This window comes from Vipera berus (assembly GCF_964194415.1).
Source record: "Vipera berus genome assembly, chromosome: 5".
NCBI classification, from domain to species: Eukaryota; Metazoa; Chordata; class Lepidosauria; order Squamata; family Viperidae; genus Vipera; species Vipera berus.
In genome coordinates this window covers 27819872-27825871 of record NC_138207.1, presented here as the reverse complement: position 1 = coordinate 27825871, position 6000 = coordinate 27819872, and positions in this window count along the sequence as shown.

The window sequence follows — 6000 nt, the reverse complement described above, 5'->3', positions numbered from 1 at the left end:
ATATTGAAATATTTATATATGTTGGGAAGCCCATATGCAAGGGAAGAAATAAGAAATTGCAACATTTTGTGTAGGTTTTAAAATGTATTTAGTTCAGTTTTTGATACAATTTTAAACAATTCATATCATTGTAGATGGACTCAGGAAAATTATTTTTGCTTGTACTTTTCTCTGGCCTTTAAGTTAATGATTCAGAAGAACTGTTTTACATTTTTCATAGTAAAATTAATAATTTTTTGAAAAATGAGTCTTAATATTTGCAAAAAGGAACAAGGTTTTTAGCAACAGTTTGAGAAGTTACTTGATACAGTGTTTAAAACATCTGCATGGAAAAATGAGAAACTGCAAAAATTTTAAAATTTACTTTGATCAAAGTCTATGAAGCACAGTTTATCTAGAACATTTGAAAATCAAGAGTGGTATTGTCTAATTTTCCAGAAATTGCCTCCAGGATATTGCTAGTAGACAAAATAGCTTTGGGGTTTTAAAAAAAAAATAATGCTGGGAATTTTTCTCTAAATCTGGTGCAAAATGTTTGGCACTTTTTAGTACATTTGTTGCCCTGGTGGACAGGATAAACCCTCCCACAAAAAATTCCTTTATATTAATCTAATATCCCCAATATGTAAACAAGCGGGTTATTATTTATTTATTTATTTATTTATTTATTTATTCATTCATTCATTCATTCATTCATTCATGATTTTGATATAGCAGCCCAGCTCTGATTCTGTGTCTTACAATGTGGAGAATTTATACTTCATGAGTGTCATGAACAGAACAAACTCTAAACCTATGAAGGATACAATCAATTTGCTTTAGTCCAGTATGATGCACTTTAATTTAACTTAATTGGATCTAATCAAAATGTTCCATGTTGATTAATGAATACTCAGTAATATTAGTCTATTTCTTGTTAGCAACCCCCAAAATATTTCCTTATGATACAATTTGACTATGTATCAACAGAATACATTACAGCTGTGCTTAAGAAAATATGCTTTAGCCTCTTCTCTCATTTGGCATTTTAAACTTCTTTCACAATGGTATTTCTAATTTAGGACAGTGACATTTTCAAATTAGAACTTTCAGAGCTAAATTGTAGCATGGAATCCAATATGGTGTTGGTCAGTTTAAAGAGTTTCAATTAAAACTAGAAGAATATTTATGATTATAGTAAGTAATTGATATCATCTATCTATCTATCTATCTATCTATCTATCTATCTATCTATCTATCTATCTATCTATCTATCTACAGTATCTATCTAGCATCTGTCTGTCTGTCTGATTTATACAGCTGCCCATCTCACTGTAATAATTCTAAGTGACTGACAGTTATTAAAAACATAATATAAAACATAACAAAGAAACATGCATGGAAAAAGGGGCAGAGCTTTGAGTGCACAGTCATCACCATTTTGCTGTCGTTGACTGCTTTTGTTGACGCTGCTGTTCCACAGGGATACTTTTAATGCTTTTGATCATCATTTTCCTTTTCTTCTTTTATTCCCCCCCACCCCCACCCCCCATCTCTCTCTGTCTGTCTCTCTCTCCCTCTCTCTGGCTGTATTGTCCATGGCATTGGGGATGAGTAGCCATCCTCATTCCAGAGCTGCTATTACTGCAAGTAGAAGTGGAACTAAAAAAGATTGCAAAGGATGGAAGAATTGTTCACATACCAGAATTTTTGTTGTAGTGAGTCATCACATGACTGATTTTGTGACCATTTACAATGGACATTAAGCAAATCACATATTCATTAAGTGAATCATGCAGTCATTAAGCAAATCTGGCTTTCCCAATTGACTTTTCTTGTTAGAAGCCAATTGAGGCTGTACTAATTTTGAACCATCATTAAACAAATGGTCATAAGTCAAGAACTACCCATAAATAAAAGTATGCTATTCCTAAAACATCTGAGAAATGTTCTCTGCCCAAACTAAAATACTGAAATGGCCATTTCAGAATGTTGGCAAATGGCACATTTGGGATGGAAGAGCACAGACAATTTTTTATTACTTAGGAGGAACATCTTCCAAAACAAAGTCAGCCAAATATGTCATACTTGCACCTGCAATATAGAAATGTTTTTCATCTGAGCTGCCTAAAATGTTGTTTGTCCCATTAACTTATTTCTTTTGCTGGCCATTACTTCAGATTTAGCTGTTTGGAGATTAAGTTTCTCTTGAAACCTTTTTATATGCAGATAATCTGAATAGGATTCAGTTGACAGGAGAGCAAGAATAGGGGATAAGCAGAGGGAACAAATAAATATCCAATATATTTACCTAAAACATTCCAGCATTTAAGATAAATCCATCTTGCCAAAAGAAAGATAAGGCAGAAAAAAAACTCATTTGCCTTTTATGCTATATTTCTGTAAAGTTGTGAAATGGGGCAAAACTCACTTAACAAATTGCTCACTTAGCAACATAAATTTTGGGCTCAATTGTGGTTGTACATTGAGGACCTGTATTTGGAAATACCTTGTTATGTACATCTGATTAGAGGTGTTTACTTTTTGCTCTCTTCCATGTACCTTATTAATTTTTTTATGTCACTGAACTTCCAGTAACTCTCAGAAAAGATTTGTGGTTCTTGACTATATGTTATTTTACTAAAATATTACATTTATATTCCATCTCTCCTTAGATTTACAGATGGCATGCTAGGTGCTTCACAAGATCATAAACTTGGAAGAGACCCTTGCTTCATGCAAAAATGGAGATTAACACCTCCCACACAGATAGCTGACTAGCGTGTGCTTAAACAAAATAGAGGAGAAAAACACAAAACACACACATACACACACAAACACAGCTCATCTCTGGCAATCAATCCACTATCAGATTTTTCTCCCCATTTTTCCACCATTCAATCAGAAACCATTGTATTTTATTGATTATGGGCCGTCAAGTGAGTGTCAACTTTTTCTGCATGATGATGTGTATCTAACCTTAGAATATGTTCACACAAACAAAATCCTAAAGAAATGTAACTAATTTATGTTAAATTAAGCCCTTTCTTTTCATATTGAAGCCTCAATCAAGTTCAATTCTTTCTTCTCCCAAACTGCTTTTAACTTTTTTTTAAAAAAAAAAGAGCAATAAAAACTTCCCACAAATTTGCTCCTTATCTTTTAGCTTCCCTGGGAATGTTTTATTTTATCAATCCATCAGCATTTCAGCCAGCACATCAACCGAACTCCTGACCACATGCTTCGAAGTCAAATGTATTTAAAATTGCAATCATGTTCAAACTTCTCTTAAGGTTAGTCCAGGAAATCGTGAGACATATTTTCAGATAAACTTGCCTAGAATTAGTCACTCTTTCCTCCCTTCCTCTCTCTTAAAAGTATTCTTAGTTTCTATTATATTTAGGATAATATTCTAAACCATCTTGAGCCCATTCTCCCAAGTTTAAGCAGCCTGGTTCCTTCCAGACATCTTCGACTGCAATTCCTTTATCTTTTTCTTATTGGCCATGCTAGCTGCAGCTAATAGAAACTGAAGTCCAAAACATCTGGGTGGGAGCATGTCATCTATTGCTACATACAATTTTGGGGTGTGGCAGTGCTGTTATACATGAATGCAGCTTCATGAAAAAAATACACATCATGAGTATTGGCAAAAATGCAATTTAAAAATGAGAATTTTCCATTCATGACTTTAGAGCATTGCTCAAAACAAACAAAAAACAGACATAGGCGTGAGTTGGATGGATATACGTGATTTTTTTTTTCTAATTCTTACTGGTGACATAATTTTTACTTATGAAATTCCCATATTTGAATGGTGTCAGAAACTTGGCATATTGTTGTTCCTACCAATACACTAAGGCATCATTAAATTGCTATTCTGATTGATTACAACAAGATGTTCAGTCATCCAAGATGAATCACAAAACTGGATAAACTTTTAACTATTACAGATAGGAGGACAATTTCTAGGAACACATTTTCACCATATGAACTAAATCCTTACCCTTTGCCTTGCCCTAACAAATATTGTAACAATTCTAAGAATACATCAGGAAGATAATTTTTATTCCAGCTGCCATCAGATCATTTATTTTGAACTCAGTCACACATTTACCATATGGAGCACTCCAATATTGGAGGTTTTCAAAAAGAGATTGGGCAACCATTTGTCTGAAATAGTATAGGATTTCCTGCATGAGCGGGGGGTTGGACTAGAAGACCTCCAAGGTCCCTTCCAACTCTGTCATTCTATTCTGTTCTGTTCTAAACATTATACCGCTTCAACTATAAGTTGACTTTTGTGTAATAACAGCTGACGGGATACTTAACACTTCTTAATGGAAGTCACACATTAACTCTGCTTTAGGAGAATGGCAGACTATGTCATGGGAGTATACATCAATACGTTTGTCTGCTAGGGAATTTAATTTGCTTTATAAATCATTTATGGAGCATAATTCCACACATACTGTAGATATATATCACATCTGAATTTGTAAAAAAATATTTTTACATAAAATTTTAAATATATTTTATTTGTTTTTCAGAATAAAGATGGATCTTCTAAAACTGATAGATGTATATGTGGTAGACAATTCTTACTACTTTGGTTACTTCTGTTAAAGATTGATTGTTGGATCAGTTCTATTAATAGTTAAGGTAATTTTATATATAGCATTGACTTAATTTTAATTGGAATATCCTTACTCAAATTTCTGATTCTTTTTCATTTATTCTTTTTTTCTACATGGTTGTCCATTAAATATATATTAAAAGAAGAAAAAGAAAAATTACAATACCGTATTTTAAAAATATTTCTGACTGCTATATTTACAGTTATCTCTAATGAAGAGACTAGTGGCTCAATTGCCAAGAATCAAAGCCAATGTTTGGTTAGTTACTCTATTTGCCTGGATAAAGATGAACTTAAATCCAACTGGATTGCTTCCATACATCTTGGTAATTACAGTATATGTCAAAGTAATAGAAAAACATTATAAATAAATTGCTTTCATGCTGTCTCTTACCAAGTATGTATTCCTTTAGGATTAGAAAATGTTAATTCTTATCATACAGCAAGTTTGGGGCATGGAATCTCAAAATGATTTAAATCAAATCTCAAAGTTGTATCAGTCTTTCAGAGAATCTTTGAAGAGTTGCAAGTGGCTTACTTGTGTTCACTTAATTATCTCAAGTATTGATAGGCATTTTCTAGAGTCTGCATGAATGTGATCCCTTTGCATTTTTGTGTGAATCAGGTAATTGAGTCAATTGTTCATGTCCTTTTACAATGTGAGTTTAGTCTAACTGTTGGCCAAGACTCACAGAGCCTTTATTCAAGAATTTCCACTCTGATTAACCTCATACTCAGTATTTAGTAACTAATCAGGACTTTAAAGTTACATACTTAGTTGCCTAAAGAGACTTGCTATATTCTTGTTGCTCATACAGAATTAGTTATGTGCATCTTAGAGTAATATTTGGAAGACTAAACTTATTCATAAATGAAGGCAAATATACATGTCCCAGACTGGATCCTGCACTAAACATACTGATTCCTTTATCATTTTTCATTATTCCTTTTTCTTTGTTAACTTGCAATTACTGTACTCTTTTTGATAGATTCTACAGATACAGACCATCTTATTTGTCTCTTGAGAAACCTATATGTGGGCCAAGAAGTAACAGTGAGAACTGGACACGGAACCACTGATTGGTTCCAAATTGGGAAAGGAGTCTGGCAAGGCTGTATACTGTCGCCCTGCCTATTTAACTTATATGCAGAGCACATCATGAGAAAGGCAGGGCTAAGGGAATCAAAAGTTGGAATTAAGATTGCTGGAAGAAATATCAACAACCTAAGATATGCAGATGATACCACTCTAATGGCAGAAAGTGAAGAAGAACTAAAGAGCCTCTTGTTGCAGGTGAAGAAGGAGAGTGCAAAACATGGGTTGAAACTTAACATTAAGAAAACCAAGATCATGGCATCCGGCCCTCTCAATTCCTGGCAAATAG